This window comes from Apteryx rowi, unplaced genomic scaffold (genome assembly GCF_003343035.1).
Source record: "Apteryx rowi isolate R43461 unplaced genomic scaffold, aptRow1 scaffold_27, whole genome shotgun sequence".
NCBI classification, from domain to species: Eukaryota; Metazoa; Chordata; class Aves; order Apterygiformes; family Apterygidae; genus Apteryx; species Apteryx rowi.
In genome coordinates this window covers 105,233-122,686 of record NW_020449085.1, presented here as the reverse complement: position 1 = coordinate 122,686, position 17,454 = coordinate 105,233, and the positions used below count along the sequence as shown (strand labels likewise).

The 17,454-nt window shown below is 55.3% G+C and overlaps 2 non-coding genes across 2 annotated transcripts; one reads left to right on the top strand and one right to left on the bottom strand.

Annotated features, from left to right (window-relative positions):
* The first annotated feature begins 3,282 nt into the window (after positions 1–3,282).
* TRNAH-GUG lies at positions 3,283–3,354 on the top strand. The gene has a single exon. It is a non-coding gene; the product is annotated as a tRNA-His (tRNA).
* An 821-nt stretch (positions 3,355–4,175) lies between these two features.
* On the bottom strand, positions 4,176–4,247 carry TRNAH-GUG. The gene has a single exon. It is a non-coding gene; the product is annotated as a tRNA-His (tRNA).
* Between the last annotated feature and the right edge of the window lie 13,207 nt (positions 4,248–17,454).

Below are 17,454 nucleotides of genomic sequence, written 5' to 3'. Positions count from 1 at the left end.
AGCAAAGCTAAAAACCAGTATTTTGCCACTGCAGAAATCCTTGGAGCAATCCCATTTGGACACCTTCTGGGTTCCTCTACCTGAAAAAGGACAGGTGAAGAGCAGAAAAGACACAGAGAAGGTGGCAAGCGACCTGTAGAAGCACTTCTGCATGAGGAAGGAGGCAACAGAGGAGGAGTCCTTGCTTTGGAAGAGCGATGGCTGAAGGGAGATGTAGAGTTTGTTATTTAAGGATGGCACAGAAAAGGTGAGGAAAGCAAGATTATCTGTAGTTTCTCACAATGCAAGAATTAGGGTCCATTGAAGGGAACGATCCAGTCCCAAATGGAATGAGTGGAGGCAAGGAGCTTTTGGAGACTGTGTGATTTAATTGATTGCCATGGGATGTCAAGGAGGCCAAAAGCAGAGGTGAGCTCAACAAGCGAACAGGTCTGCAGATGAAAAGGCTATTGCAAGCTGCTGAAGGGAAAGCGCGCTGAGGCCCGGGGCGTGCCCTGAGGCCTTTTCTCTCCCTGGCGTCTTGGCAAGAACAGGCTTTCTCAGTGCCAATCCAGGGCCCCACTCCTCCTCAATGGCCCCAGGGATCCCCCTGGCTCACCCCAGGCCTTATGGACCCCTTCAGAGTCTCCCCCCCCAGGCTCAGGGGCCTCCCTAGGACACTCCAGGGCTCAGGGACCCCTCAGGACCTCCCCCCAGGCACCCCAGCCTCAGAGAGCCCCCCAGGCCAGCCAAGGGCTCAGGAACCCCCCAGATCCACCCCAGAGCTCAGGGACTGCCTCTAGCATCTCCTGCCAGGGTCAGGGAACTCCTCAGGCCACCCAGGGCTCAGGGACCCTCCCCAGAGCTCAGGTACTTTCTAGGACCCCCCAGGTCACCCAAGGGCTCAGAGACCCCCATGACCCCTCCCAGGGCTCAGGGACCCCCAGTCACCCCCTGCCCAGGGTTCAGGGTGCCCCCAAAGCCCAACTCCCCCCACCCTCCCAGGTCCCACAGACCTCCCCCCTCCCCCTGCCAGCCCAAGCTCAGGTAGCCCCGCCCCACCCACTGGCCCCGCCCCCCAAACCGGCGGGGGGTGGGGGGGGCAGCACATCCCTGTACCCGAGCCCCGCCAAGCACTTCAACTGCCCTTTGTTTTGGTGAAGCCTCATTGGCTGCTCTCCCCCAGGGGGTGTGGCTGTGTGGGCAGGTGGCCAATAAGGAGGGGGTGTGTGTGGGGTGCAGTCGTGCCTGCTCCCCCCCCGAGGGTCCTTGCCCCCCCTGCCGGACCTGGCGCCCCCACAGTATGGCGCCGCTGGGTCCCCCTGCCCTGCCTGTGCCCTCATGCCCCACGTCCTCGTGCCCCGCTGTGTCCTCGCACCTCCTGTGCCCTGCTGCCCCCTGTCCTCGCACCCACCGCAGCCCCCGGCACTCACCCACCAGCCCCGAACCTGCCAGGCGTCCGGGCACGCAGCTCCCTGCCTCGCACCCGGTTATCCATTAACAGCTCGGTCCAAAGACCTGGGCTTGGCCACAGGGCCGCTGCCGGCCCGGCTCCTCCCTGGACTCAGGACCTGGCCCAGCCTGGCCCGGTGCGGCTGCCTGGCATGCTGGCGCTTCACGACGGCGGGTGCCCACGGGGGCCTGGCGGAGCGGCCACAGAGGCAACGTGCCACTGGAAAGCGACGTCCAGGAATGGTCTTTCTCGAGAACAAGACAAGCCCCACGGCAAGCTCTGAAAAGTGAGAAATCCAACCTTTACTCTGGGAAATGCTTCCTGGGAAAATAGTGGTTCCCGGGTGGCCACCAAAACCACGGTGGTGCAAAGGTCCCAGCGGTGGGTCTTGCCAATCCTGGCGGCCACGGAGCAGTCATGCCAGCTGAGCTGCCCGTCCTGGCCTGGTGCTTTTCCCCCTGAAGCAGTGTGGGACGGACAAGGCCTCTGCGAACAAAAGGGCCGTCAAGCACCGGCCGCTGCAGGAATTCCTGCGTTGCCTGTGAGCACTTGGCAGAAACTTATTCGTGCAGGATGGTGCGAGCCACATCCCCACGTGCATGCACCAAGTCGGCACCAGCCTGCTGTGCCGGTAATGACAGGGCTGATTGGCCTCTCACATGGGGATTTTGCACCAGGGGATCCCAAGCAATGACAGGATTTTGCATATTGCTGGTGTAGGACCTGCAGGAGACTCTGTTTTTCATGTGCATGGTACAACTGTTTGCATGGGGAGCAATAAAGCAATGTGGCTTGGAGGGTGATGTGGTGTCTGGGGTTGGTTCAGTCTCCAGTTGCCAGGGCGTTCAGCACCTTGTGCTCATAAGCCAGTGTCTGTTGGTGTGGAGGATGAAAAGTAAAATTGCAAGCATGTTTTGTGCATTGCTTGTGTAAAACAGGACCTGGTAATGCAGGGCTTGCACAGCCTGGTGCAACACTCATGGATTACTTGTGCAAACCAAGCACTGCTTATGTAGGACTCACACAGCCTGGGCACTGCTCACACACTCATGAGCTGCTTGTGCAAATGTAGCACAGCTTCTGCAATGCTTGTGCAACACTCATGAACTGCTTGTGTGAACCAGATGCTGCCCATGCTCATTGCATGCAGCCTAGGCACAGCTTGTACAGGGCGCATGCAGCCCAGGCATGGCTCACGCCACGTTTGTGACCTGTTTGTGCAAATGAGATGCTGCTTGTATAGCACTTGCGCAGCCTAGGGACAGTTCATGCAATGTATGTGAACTGCAAACCCAGCACTGCTTGGCCAGGGCACATGGGAACTTCGCATGTCTGATGCAAATGACATGCACTGAGGAGACAATGGCTCCTACAGGGTTTGCACAACACTTGAGAACTGTTTGCGCATCTTGGACACGGCTCATGGGATACCTGTGAACTTTTCTTGTAAACCAGGCACTGCTTGAGCAGGGCTCGTGCAACACTTGGGAGTGCCTGTGAAAGCCTGCCACTGCTGATGCAGATCCGGCATGGCTTGTTCCAACCAGGTGTGGCTCACGCAGTGCGGACACAACGCTTGCGAGCTGCTCGTGTTTGCACCAGTCTCCGCTTCTGCGAGCGCAGCCCCGCCCGCGCAAAGCACGCGCGGCTCGCGCAGAGCCCGCGCAGAGCCCGGGCGCGCCTCGCGCATGCGCGGGGCCGAGGCCTCGCCTGGACGCTGCGCTGGGGCGCAGCGTCCAAAGCTGCAGCACGGCCCCGCGCATGCGCGCCACGCCGCCGACGTTAGCTCACCCGCCGCCTGCCCCTAACAGCGCGCGCGCCGGAGCCATAGCACAGAGCCCTCGTAGCGCGCCGTGATCGTATAGTGGTTAGTACTCTGCGTTGTGGCCGCAGCAACCTCGGTTCGAATCCGAGTCACGGCATCGTCCCCCGGGCGGTTGCACGGCACCCGGGCTCATGCTTTTTTTTTTCTTTTACGCTTTGCTTTATTTCAGTTTTCAGATTATTCCCTTTTTCTCCGGGCAGCCCAGGAGAGTCCCTGAGCCGGGCAACTCGTAGCTGCCTGCAGGGGGAGGCCTCGGGCGGGGTGTGTCCTCCTCCTCCTCCCCAGCCCACTCCGACCAGTTGCAGTACCTGGGTGCTGGGCATTGTCCAGAGCGTGAGCCATGCTCGCAGGTGTAGCGGGCGCCCTGGGATGGACCCCTGTACTGACACGTGGACTTTCAGGCACCCTGGTGGCGTCCTCAGCTCTCTGGAAGCCCCAGGGTGCAGCTGCCTGTCTCTGTGGCATGGAGGCTGTTCCCCATGCTGGCAGCCAGCCCCCCTCAGGGGGCACAGCCCTCAAGGGTGCCTGCACACCTCTGTAGGGTGCCCAGGAGCCTGCCTCTGTGGCCCGGGGAGCTCCCCCACGACACTCATGCAGGCATCTGTGGGGGAAGGCAGACCCAGGCAGGAGGCCCTTCCTGCCCCAGCACAGGCGCTAGGGTACAGCTCACCGCAGGCCTGCCCGGGAATTCCCAGCATTGTAACCCAGGGCCCCATTACCTCTCCACTCCCAGAGGAGGCCGCGGAGTGGTGCCGCCGGGATCGGCGGACTGTCCCTGCCGCTGCCCACAAGGAGCAAGAAGGGTTTTGCAGGGCTGGTGGAAGGAAAAGGAATAATCTGAAAACTGAAATAAAGCAAAGCGTAAAAGAAAAAAAAAAAAGCATGAGCCCGGGTGCCGTGCAACCGCCCGGGGGACGATGCCGTGACTCGGATTCGAACCGAGGTTGCTGCGGCCACAACGCAGAGTACTAACCACTATACGATCACGGCGCGCTACGAGGGCTCTGTGATTTGGCTCCGGCGCGCGCGCTGTTAGGGACAGGCGGCGGGTGAGCTAACGTCGGCGGCGCGGCGCGCATGCGCGGGATGGGGCAGCTCGGGGGCCCCCCCCCGGCCCCTCGGTGGTGAGGAACGCACGTTGCTAGGGCCTGGCGGCGTTTCCATGGCGACGTAGTGGGAGCGTGGCGGATTCCCCCCCCCCCCGGCGGCAGTGTACGCATGCGCGGCTTTCCGCGCTCCCACCACCCCCACGCATCGGCGGGGGAAGGGCGGAGGGAGCGGGTGGCCGACGGGTCCCAGCAGGGGTCTGCGCTCCGGCCTGGCCCCGGCCTTCAGCCCGGCTCAGCGCGACGTGAGGGAGGCCCTGATCCTGATCCTGGGCCCCATCCTAACCCTGGCTCCGACGTGCGATCCCAGTCCTGGCTTGACCCCAACCTTCTCCCTGACCCCAACTCTCAGCCCCCATCCTGCCCTGGTCTAACCCTATTCCTGATCCAAATTCTGCGCCTGGCCCAACTCCAAAGGGTGACCCCAGTCCTAACCCTGACTCTAAACCCTGATCCTAACGCTGTCTCTAAGCCCTGGTCTTAACTCTGTGCCCGATGCCAGTTCCAAACCCAGATGCTGACCCTGTCCCTCGTCCTAACCCCAATTCTAACCCTGTCTCTGATCTCTACCCTCACCCTAACCCGTGTTTTAACCCTGCCTCTAACTCATGATCCTAACCTGATCTCTCACCCCCATTCTGTTTTTGACCCCAACTCCAAACTGTCATCCTAACCCTGTCCCCAACTCTAACCTTAATCGTATTCCTAACCCCAACTGTAAACTCTGATGCTAACACTATCTCTTGATCTCAACCTGACCCTAAGGCTCACTGTGTCCCTGACCCTGACTCCAAACCTAACCCTATCCCTACCCTTGTTCCTGATCATAACACTCACCCTGACCCTGACCCTAACCCTCTCCGTGACCCTAGCTGTTTTGCCTGACCACAACCCCAACTCTAAACCCCGTGGGTGTTTCTCAGCGACAGTCCTTACTGCCCCATTAACTGCTGCTTTCCCAGAAGGTGCTGGGAGTGCTCAGCAGGCCAGGATGGTATGTAAGACTCTGAAAGGAAAACAAGGCATTAAAGATGAATTTGTCTTTGTGGCCGAAAACAGACAGTGGCAGAAATCAGTCTATGCTGGGGTTCCTGTGTTTCTACCCTGGTGAAACATACACATTAATAGTGTTAACGACTCTTTGTTCTTGCCACTATTGCTGATTATTACAGTGCTGAGTAAGTATTAAAGGCCTTTTTTTTTTTTTTCCTCAGCTATGCAGAGAATTCAGAGTGCTTGGAATCAAAAGGATTTCTTTGCATACAACATTTTTAAACAAGTTCCACATAATCTTGCCACTTCAGAGCACTCAAACGGCCCTGATGATTCATACCTCTGTGCTGTGTCACAAGGAAGACCTGTTTGCAGAAACCCCTGCTTTCTGCATGCAAACCAAGCTCAGCACTCAGCCTCATAGATACGGCTGTTAGCACTCCTACATTTTTGGCAGGTGTGAGTGGGTGCCGGAAGAGGTCTCCAGCAGCCATGCTTTCCATGCTGGGGCAGGGGTATGTGTATAGGCCACATCTGTTCCCGCACATCTGCTACAGTCAGTGAATCCTAAATGTGCCAGAGCCTTACTGAAGCTTGGGACAAACCTGAGCAAGGCCTCGTGCACCTTGACTACTCGGTCAAGTGTTGTCTCGTTACCCTCCAGCCTGGCTGCTGACTTTACTGATGCTGGAACATTTCCCAGCTTTATCCCCATTCATAACATTCAATTCAGGAGCAATTTAGTAAAAACAAGGTTCTAATGAGACTTGCATCCTGTAGAGGGTGAGAACTGGGGGGCAGTGATGGATGCCAAAACAGCAAACGATGCAGAGACCAGCTACAGCTGTGAGAAGCAGTATCTCCCCAGGCTGTATCATTGCCTGCGGGGACCAGAGCTGCCCAGTGGGGCACACTCTGCACCCAACAGAGCAGCTCCTGCTACCCTGAGCTCTTCATCTTGCCTATATCCAACTCAAAAAAGCTCAGAGTGGTGGAAGAAGGCAGAATAGGCCTTTTGTGGCCTCTATTTGTCTGTAGCCACCTCTTCCTCCCCTTGGCCTCTTCACTGCTGACATCCCCTATGCTCTGGTGTGCGTGGTGGCCCCTCAGCAATGGTGGTGGCCTTTGCAAATAGGAGATGCTTTCCATGCCATCAAACCTGGCTACCCAGGAGATGGTGGAAGAGGGCCTCTTTGGTGGCATCTTTGAATGACTTGGGTGTACAGGTGACTTTTGGCACTGCCCTTCTGCCAAAGTGCTGCCCTTCTCCCTCTCTTGTTTGCCCTCAGCCAGTCCTGGTCTGTCCCCTCCCACTGGGTTGTGGGGACACTGCTCTTGTCCATGTATGGCCAACCTTGTCACCATGTGTGCCCTCATACTGGACCCAAAGTGGGTGCAGTGTCACTGGCAAGACTCCTCACGTGTAGGGAGTTTAACACTATGCTAAGCCCATGAACTGCGCTGGGGAGAGAGAACAGACTACAGCAGACATCCGCAGAAGACAGGGTAGGTAAGCCGTAGAGATGGGGGTCATCACACCCCTCTGAAACTCAAGGCATGAGCTTGTGAGAGGGGGAAGAAGTCTTTTTCCTGCCCTGTGCCCTCTCTTGGCCACCTGTGCCTTCCTCCATGCTAAGCTGGTGGTGGCACAACTGCCACTGACCAGGGCTGTGTCACTGGTCAGTGAGCAAGGAGAAGCCCAGATCCACTGTATCACCAGCCTGCTCCCATGCACTGTTCCGTGCAATTGCTGTGTTGTGTCAGTGCAATGCGGTGGTGGGGAAGAAGCAACCAAGGAAGAAGGTGAGACAGTGACAAGATGTGGAGTACCTCTCACAGGACATGCTGCCTGTCCCTGGAGGGGACAGAGAACCTAGAGCAATGCCCCCAGTAACCAGGGGATTCCTACTTGGGGACCTGTATAGATAGATAGAGTGGGACCCATGAATTTGGTGTCCACCATGGTCTTGATCCCAGTTTCTTGGCCTACCCTAGCCTGGTATGGTGCTAGGGCTCATGTTTGCATGGGCACGTGCTGGGCACTGCACATATGGTGTGCATGGGTGCAGGTTCTCCTGCAGGTGGGGAGAAGGCAGCAAAGCTTGTGTTTTGGATGCTCCACAGACATATCTGAGAGGGGAAAACAACAGAATAACAACAATCTCAACTGTTGCAATAAGCATGAATGAGATAAACGCTGTAGCGATAAGGAGGAATCAGCCAAACATGGAAGCAAGCAGGGAGGCGGCGAGTGGAGACAGAGACAAGTGCTGGAGGCTTTGCTGGTGTGGAAAAGGAAGCACGAAGCTGCTGCCACCAGTCACCAGAGGTGGTGGTCCCCTGCCAGCACAGCTTCCTACCCATGGGCTGTCGCCCAGCAAGTGGAGTGCTGAGCTGGGAATTGGATAGGACCGCTCCTAATGAAATTGTGCCGTGTTGTCAGGGCCCAGAATAACCTTTCATGGCATGGTTTGGTCCACAGGACTTTGCTGGTCTGGCCCAGATGGTTCAGACCTGCCAGGATGCATTCATGCAGCGTGGTGGAAAAGGGATGGGTAGTCTGGGGGAACTGCCTGATGGATGATCTGATCCCTTTGGGCTTTGCTCAGCGTCTGGGCAGGGTGGCTGTTCCAGGCAGGCTCCCCTGCTCTTCCCACCTTGCTTTGTCCCTTGGTGGCTTTTCTCTGAGCCCTCTGATGCCTGTGGTTTGTGTCTGATAGGATTTTAAAGGTGCTTGCAATGTCAAAAACACTGGTGCAGCCAGGCAGAGAGTGCTGCTGGGCCCAGACGTTGCCACTCTGTGGCATGAACATAAATCTTCCAGCTGGCACAGGGACAAGAGCAATTCATCACTCCGCAGCTTTCTCAGCTGCTCTGCCCCTCTCCGGCAGTTCCCTTGCTGGGGCAGCCCCCAGCCTCCTTTCCCCACCTCGAGGAGGCAGACAGGAGGTAGAGCGCACTGCACCGCTGCCTCTTTTCGTCCTGACTCTGACTCAGATCTCTAAAAGAGCCAGGAGAGCAGAGCTGGTACCTGGGGAGGCGTGAGGGATGCCAGCACTGCGAGTAGGCGCTCCATGTTTTACTGGTGATATAAAATTATGCACTGATGCAGGCCAGCACTGTCATTTCCGGGTATTCAGAGGCCATAAATTCAACTTGCAATCTTCTCTGCTGCTGAAAGCCTACCTTCCTTGCTAAGAACATCAGCACACCTCCACTGAGTTATACCATCTAGCCCACTATCCCATATCCACAAGCACATGGGATGCTTTATTCTCCTAGGAAAGAATACAATATCTGAGTCCCCCAGTATTCTTCTGGCCTTCCACCAGTTGTAGCTCACAGATTTCTGAGCCAAATGTGGTTTCCCTGCATTTAGCAGCCCTCAATGATTTTTTTCCTCTATGGATTTGCCCAGTTTCACCCTAAACCATGAAGCAGCCACAGTGTCCTGTGTTAGGGAGCTCCCCAGCCCCACTGCACACTGTCTTCAGCTGCACGTGCCTGTACAGGTGTGTAAAATTGATACTCCAGCCCTTTCTGCAAATGAGGCTTTGGAAAAAATGAGTCGTTGTCTAGTACTAAAATGATGATCGTGAGGTTGTGGTATGCAGAGGAGGAAACCCTGGTTCCTCTGCAGGGGAGAAAAGTGGAGCTAGTGCAAGAGGTGGTTTGTGATCCTGCTCTCTCCCTGTGCGTGTCCTCCCATGCCTCCCCCTAAACTGCACAGTATCCCTGCTATCCCTGCTGGCTAATGCAGAGGAAGGGCAGGCCAAGGAATAGGTCCTGGGGGTGATATTAGAAACAAGGGGTTAGGTAGGACTGGGGATGAAGGACAGCAGATCTGGGCTGGGAGGGGGTTACAAGCAACCCGATGTGGCGCTCTCTCCGCCATCCACCTCTCCATCCTCTTCTAGCTCATGAGATGTGTGCCAAGGACTGATTGAGAAGGACTCAGGCATTTCTTGACATGAGCCCTTGGAATTTCAGCTGTGATGCTCTTCAGTGGCATTATGAGCCCACAACAGTGCATGAGATGGTCCTGGTTTTCCTACAGCCCAGGCTTCAAAGGGCATTTTCCAGTCCAACAGCACCGTGTAGGACAAACAGGCTATGACAGACTAACTTTTTGCTTTGTTGTGTTTTGGAATCTCCTTGCCTGGCTCTGATACCCAGAGATCAAGGAAAACAGTCCCTAAAATTAACATGTGAGGGAATCACCAAAGCTCTCCCATCCAACCAGCAGGGAGCACAAAGCCCAGAGCAGCCTCTTGGCCCTTTCCCTATGGGTCCAGCATGCAGCTGAACCTGGGATGTGATAAAAGTGGCCCAGATGCTGTGCTGCCTGTCTCCCTGCCCTATATGAACGCTGCCACTTGTTTGTATCTGCCTTGTCTTGTTGCGGCTGCCAGCTGTGAGCCCTCGCTCTGTCTTTGTCTGCGAGACAAGCAGGAGCCTCCTCCGGCAGCAGGGATTTTTAGCCTGCACACAACCACCTCTTAACCCCTCTTTGTGATGCTGAGCGGGCAGAAAACAGGCAGCCACACACTGCTAGGCAGCTTGCCTGGCACAACTTGCCCCTGCTCTGAATTCACCTTCATTTTCTGCCTCCTGTCCATTTTGGAGACACCAAGCTGGACCAGGGTGAATGCCATTGGCAAAAGGACTTGTTTCCCCTCTGCCTGGGGGAACAAGTCCTGTTTTGATCTTGTCCTCCATGCCTGTCCTCCTGATGGTTGATGACCCTCCTTTTTAGAGATGTAGCGGGGATGCCAGCCAGTGGTTCACAGCCCCTAGGCCATGCAGAGCCCCAGTGAGTACCTGTCTGGGGAAGGATATTGCAGCTGGATTAATCAAACCCACCATTAATGCTGTCCTGGGGCTTGCAGGTCCCCCACCAGCCCCAGAGCACATGCCTCTGACCAGCACATTGCTCTGATTGAGCTGCAAATGCTCCAGCTCCTTAGTTTGCTCTGTCTCAGATCGATGAGCGCAGGCGGCTCCAATCAATTCCACTTTACTGCTTGCTATTGAGTTCAGATCCGCGCTCTCCCAGCTGGTCCTACTTCCTTTGTTCATTCAGAGAAGGAATTCGGGCATCTGATCCCATGTGGAAGCTGCTGTGCCTTTGCGGGGCACAAGCCCCCTGGTAAGGGCAAATAATACCCTGTGGATGCAGGTGTTTCTCCCTGTTCTCCCCATGGGTTTGAATTGTGCTATTGCTGGAACCCTGAAAGAGTCAACCTGGCTGAGGACAGTGTGAAAGCGGATGACTGAATTAGGCCATGCACTTTGCATTATATAATATGGTTGTCGTCAGCAAACCAGCATCTAGCACGAGGTCCCCCTGCCACAAGCCTGGTTTTGCTGGGGAATTACTGACGCCAGCTGCAGGGAGCTCCTGTGGCTTGGCTCCCCTGTCCCCTTGGGCATTGAGTGTGGCTTCAGTTCTGCGGGGCTCTGAGCATATGCAAAATGATTTTACAGAAGAAAATAACCCCCAAGGGCTTATACAGTGGCCATTTGGAAATTTCCCTCAAACCCATATCTAGTGTTTGCCAGTGAAACAGGCTTTTCTCATGCTCAGCATGTCAGTCCTGGAGTAATTTTTTTCTCATATCTGTCGCCTAGCTCTCTTACTGGCAAGTTTCCAGGGTGCTGGACCTGGATTTGTGGAAATGAAGTTTCCCACAGCTCTCCACACCTCGTCAAGTGTTAATGAGATAACGGATCACACTGCAGAGGAGTTGTGATGCTCAGGGTCATGGACATGAAGAGGATTGCTGGTGCTGAGAGCAGAGGCAGAAAGGGTGCTTGGTATGGCCGGGGTGACAACCCATGTATCTGGCTCCAAGCTGGCAGATGTCTGTCAATAAGTTGTCCTGTCTTCTTTTGGTCAATTAGCATAGTTTCAATTATATTATCAACTGCATAATGATTTCTTTTGACAGAAAGATTGGGAAGCTGCAAAAAACGTCTGCAAGAATTTGCTTCACTTGGTAAATGCACATGCTCTGGGCATATCCTGTGTGTCCAGACAGACAGCATTTGAGTGGCCTGAACACCCTCAGAAACCCTGGGTCCGCATCGCTTGTACAAGTGTGGATTTGTGGAAGAAGCAGAAAAGTCCTAGTTTATGTTGCTTGGGAGGAGCAATATGTCATGTTATGTACAGGACTCGGTGCCGGGCAATGTTATCCGGGTGCCCCTCTGGCCACACCATTCATCCCAGACTTCTGAGCTGAGCTTCATGCTCCAAGTGTGTTGCTTTCCCCCAGCGTATCACTTGTCTTTGGCCCCTGCCACCCCTGTACAGCTTGTTGCAGCAAGCTGGAGCTGCACAGCATCTCGTGCTAGTGCTTCTCTCTTCCATGCCAGTCTGTCCCCTGCTGTGCCTGGGGCACCTGCCACTGAGCTGGGATGTGCAGGCATGGCTGCTCCATGCAGATACATCCCATTTCCTTCCAGCCTGATGGGAGCTGAGAAATTTGAATATGATGAACAAAGCTTGCAGGCTCCCAATTGTTTTGGTGCAGTGGCTGGTGAGGGAATGTGCTTGGTGTGCAGACAGTGGGCTGCTGGAAGAGGCATGCTGCAGGCCTGGGAGCGGCTTCCCAAACCAAAGGATGCTGCCTGCATGATGTATCTGGGAGCAATATCGCTGCACATGGGCGGCTGCTCTGGTGAGACGGTCCCATCTCACCCACTGCCTGGTCTTTGATGGTTGTCTGAGGCAAATGTGTAGCAACATTTCCCCTGGACACAATCCCTGCCTCTAAATATTTGCAAGGCTCCTTGTGCCAATCAGGGGGTCTTTGTATTTAGCAGTGCTTGATAGATTTCTTTCTGTGGGTTTGTCCAGTCTTCTTCCTAAGCCATGTAGCATTTGCAGCATCCTGTGGCAGGGAGTACCACTGCTCGCTGTGCATAGAGCCACCTTCTCTTGTTTCTCCCTGATCTACCAAGCTCTTCCTACTCTCTCATCTCTGTCCCCTGCCCCTGGCTGTCTCTTTTCCATACCAAAGAGCCCCAGTCCATCAGACCCCCCATGGGCAGAAGCTGTTCCAGAGATTTGGTCAACTCCGTCACCCTTCTCTGAGTCTGTTCCAGCTCTGCCATACTCTTGGGATGGAGGCACAAGGACTGCACACAGCCCTTGAGTGCAAGTAGCCGGGATTGACACAACACCTCTGATGTAGTCTATTTAACCTTTTCTATTGCAAATTGCACTCTGCACTCGGCAGAGGTGACATTTTCACGGACTGTCAGAACTCCAGGTCTCAGAGCCCATCACCAGACATCAGGCTGGGCTTGATTTTCCCATGTGCATCTCTTCCCCAACATTGGATTTCATCTCATTTTATTGCCAGGTTGCTCAGGCTCTTAAAGCCCTCTTGCAAGTCTTAGCACTCATCTTCAGTATCCAGAATAACTCAGTATTATCAGCAAGTTTTGTCACTTCTCCACTGACCCCTCACTCATCAGAGAATTTGTTTGTGGAAATGCAAGTGACCTCTCTCTGCTGGATCACCCTCATGTGCCCGTTGGCTCCTTCCAAGAAAGCCACTAGCTTTGGAAGGAAGAAATTCCCTTTAAAAGAGCTGTGCTGACTCTTTCCCAATATGTCATATTTATCCATCTGTCCCCTAATGATGCCAGTTTCCTACTCCTTATGCCAGTTTTTGTTCATTTGCACAGAACAGATGTGTCATTTATCAGTCTGCGGTTCCCTGGCTCTCTCTTTGGAAGCATTTTTGGTGTCACAGTTGCAACCTTCCAATCCTCATGTCCCCTTCTGCACCCAGATCTCGAGGAAGACTGTGCGTGGCCAGCACACGTAACATGCTCTGAGCCCCTGCCTGTGCTGCATAGCAGAGTTTGTGCAGGGTGCTACCAAGGAGGGAAGGGGCTGGAGAGGCCGTAGACATTTCTATGCTCCTAGGGACAGCGGGTGGCTTTTATTCAAAGCTGCAAAAGAAGCATCTGGCAATGCTGCATGCTTCCCTGCAAGTCAGGAGTGATGCTGGAGTCAGGGGTAGCAGCTGAGCCAGAGCCTGACTGAAGTGACACGGTGGCAGTGTCAAATGCTAAACTCAGCCCCCACATCACCTGTAGGTGAATCCTCTTCCAGCACTTCCTCCAAAGTGTGCTAGAGCAGAGATACTCTCCTTTGAGGCACCAAAATCCCTGGTCATGAGAGATGGGCACTGAATCCAGGCCTTTGCAGGCTAATATGCCCAGAGGGTGTCTAGGCTGTGTCCACACAGGCCGGGGTTAAACCTGAAGGGAAGGTTTACCAGGACCACATGACCTAGGCTCTCCTAGACCTGAGGGAAAGGCTCATATCCTGTTCTTGGCCTGGGGTGCACGAAAGGGCTCCCAGCCCCAGTTGTGGTTGTGGTGGCAGGAGCGCAGGGAACTCAGGGCAGCCAAAGTGGCTCCTCACATTCAGGACTGATGCTGTTCTGGGAGGACAGAGGAAGGCTGAGGACATGCACAGCTCTCCGCAGGGCTGGCAGGAGCCCGGAAGACTTTCTCTGGCTTCTTCTACCTGGTACATGCTCAGACCTGTCTGGGAAGCGTTTAACCAGGCAAGCAGCGATTGCTGCCTTTGGGGAGAGAAAGGGCCATGCTGTGAGCTCCAGCCCAGAGACGACATAGAAGAGCTGCTGGACCCTCCTGAGATGGAGTAGGCTGGGAACAGAGCTCCTGCAGGTGGACCTACCACCCATGGGTCCCTGCAGGCCACTGCACAAGCCTCCTTCCTCACCTATTTGTGCAGTCCAAGGGAATGAACCTCCCGATTTAAGACTGTGTGACCAGCGGCTCCCATGCCGTCTTTTGCTCCTTCCTTGGGGTTCCATGGGCCGACGGCTGCACAAGCAGCAGGCAGCCCCAGTGGCCGAGCGTCCTGCTGGGGGCCTCTTGCCATGTCTGCGTTAGGGAGTAGACTAAATGTTGAGTCTGGCATGCGAGTGGTGCAATGTGTGCTCCCTGATCCTCTCCCATCTGCCAGTCCCACCTCGTGTCCCCTGCCAGTCTCTACATGAGTAGTGCTACATGACAGCCATCTGTCAAGGCAATCCAGTGGGCTCTAGCCAGGCCACAGGGACTCACAGACAGAGTGGCATCAGGGCCACTGGAGGTGGCATCAGGGCCAGTCTCTACAGTGCAGGGAACAAACCCAGCTTCCAACATGCATCAGATACAAAGGATATAAACAGTTTGTGGATTGGAGCAACACCAGCTGCAGTGTGAGACACAGATGGAGCTTGGCTTTGGCAGTGTGAATGCAGAAATCTGTCACTTTTTCAGTAGAAGCATCAAACCTGAAATGAACTGCTGTGAATGGAGAGATGTCAGTAGTGCCTCACCATGACTGCAGAAAAAATATGAGCAGCCTGTGCCTGTGATGAGCTGTGCAGGGTGTGAAGAACTCATTTGACTAGAACTTGACTCCCCTTTGAGTCTGTCCAAGCACAAAGAAGTCTCCCACCGTAGCTATGTTCTCCTCACCCTGCCAGGCACCTTATTGTCCTGTGTTGCTGTCTGGGTGGTTTGGCCTCTTCCCTTAGGAAGACATAGTCTATATGATGTTCAAACCTGAAGGCTCAGGTGCTGCTGATTCCAGGATGGGATCCAGGGATCTTGTTCTAGATGCTCCATTTGCATTGGGCTTTGCTACATCCTCAGGTGAGGTCAGGATGCCCCATGGTGCACAGAGAGCTGAGACTGGGGCTATGCTGTGCCAGGTGCTGCGTGGAGCCCACCTGCCTGTCTGTAGAAGGCTGTGGAAGAGTTTGAAGAGTAGCATTTGAATAAGAGAAACAGGCCCCGTGAATGGTAAGGGGGTGCCCAGGTCCTCTGCACTCAGGTACGTTCAGACCACAGACCCTCTTCCATCCCTAGCATGGCCCTGGTGTGGCTGGACCTCAGCCAAGGAGGGTGGGAGGGGAGGGATGCGCCAGGATGGGATGGTAAGGAAGGATCTCTGCAATTCCTCTTGTACTGCAATATTTGTACAAAAAATAACGCTATGAGCCAGATCCCTGCTCAGTCATCTCTCAGGGGACGCTAAGCACGTGTTTTCCAGGCCTGAGGATTTAACCAGAGCTGTTTCCAACAGATGTTGCCAAACATCCTCCTTGGTTATTGACAGACGGTGGAAGTACTCTCACTCCTGTGTGCCATCAGTACTGCATCGTGCTTCCTCCCCAGTGCAGGACAGGCAGAATTACTGAAAACCTCTGGTTTCTCTGCATCTTAATAGCAATTTTATCATCTCCATCTGCTGGGATTTATTTTGTTGCTGCTAGACCTCTGCCTTGTTTTCATGTTATTCCTGACAGATACTTTTCCCCCTCCTGCTGTCTTTTGTGTCTCTTATAACTTTCCTATGCTTTGAAATTTCTAATCTTAGCTGCTGGGTGCTGGGGCTGTCTTTTCCCTAAGGAGGAAGCTGCCCTGTTGCCCAGCTGGAGCTGGGAGCTCTGTCTGGGTTCCTGGGTAGGAGTGTGGTGCATGCTCAATAAATCAGTGAGTTTGGGATGCTGTGGGCTTGCTGGACATGTGTTCAGCAGCTGGGACTGTGTCGTGCCATGCTGGCACGGGAGGCTCAGCTCCTCTGCAAGCTGATCCCAGCTCTTCTATCCTGTGCAAAGGCTGGAAGGAAGGGGTAAGGGGAAGCCTTGGTTGCTGCGGGAAGCTTTTCTCACCATACATCCTGTCCTCCCTGTAGCTGGCACCCCGGAAGACACATCCAAATGTCTGTAATCCTTGCAATGGCTCGGGGTAGTTGTGCTGAAACTGTTTGGACCCAGGAGGCTGCAATCTCCCACGGCTCTTTCATGCAGCCAAGAGCGTTGGGGGCCCAAGCAACTCACAGGCAGTAGCCCCCGGGGCCCGAAACATGGACATTCGCCGCTGGCTTTTGGATGCTGCATGTCACAGGTGCACAGCAGAGGTGACGGGGCAGAGCCTGGTGCTGGGGCCTGCCTGGCCTCCCTCTCCACTCCACGGTTTCCAAAGCCCTGTTGTGGGGACAAGAGCCTGGCTCACAGTGTGAGGCCAGGCTGGGCCATGCCATTACATCTCTGCCCCTTGCCCCCTGGCCTCTGCAAGGCTTCAGCTCCACAGGGAGTTCCACTTTCGGAGCATCCTGCCTCTGGCCCCCTTCCCTTTCACCCTTCTCAGGCTTGGCCGACCATGTTCTTGGCGGGATGCAGTGTGCGAGCAGGACCATGAGTGGATGTGCAGGGCCAGCTGCTGAGCCCAAATGGAGCTTTGAGGGTGAGCTGAGGTGCCCAGCGAGCTGTGCAGTGCGTGGTCTGGGTGAACAGTGGGTGTTTAGGATTGTTTCAACCTCTGTTGCTACACTCCAGCACACTTGGGGCCATGTGGCGATTCTCCTGTGGCCTTTTGAGAGAGGGCAGTACTGGGGAACAGCATTAACGTGTGCACTGCACTGGCTGCAGCGGCGCCCTGCTGATGTGGGTGTCCGGCTGCCCGAGGACAGGACACTTTCAGAGAACAGCTATGCGTGGATGAAAGCTGGCTGGCAGGCTGCTCCCCTGCCATCTGGCCCTACGAAAGCTCTCGTCGTAGGCTGCTCCCCTGCAAAGGCCCATGTCCTAGGCTGTCCCCCCACCTACAAGCTGCACCTTGTGCCTCTTGCTGATGGCCTCTGCCCTGTCCTTGCCCCAGGTCCCAGGTGACCATACCTGTTCTCCATGGGATGGTGGGATCAAACTCCCTGTGGGCTGGAGCCCACGATCTGCCTGTCCGCGGAGATGCATAGTCATAGGAGCGCTCCTCCAAACCCTTCCGCCTGCAGAGCCCGGTGGGGCGGGTGCTGCGCACACGCCTGGCCCTGCTTGCTGGCCTGGCGAGGGGAGCAGGGGGACAAGAAGCACCGCAGGGCGCAGGCTGCGCATCCCGAGGCTGGGGCAGGTGCAGGAGGCACCGGGGGCCACATCGCCCGAGCCGGGAGGGTACGCAGGGTCAGTGGCTTGGCCCTGGGCTGGGTGCTGCAGGGAACCCGGAGCGCTGAGAGGAGCCCGGGCAGGCGCTGGGGAGAGCTGGGGTGAGCACTAGGGGAA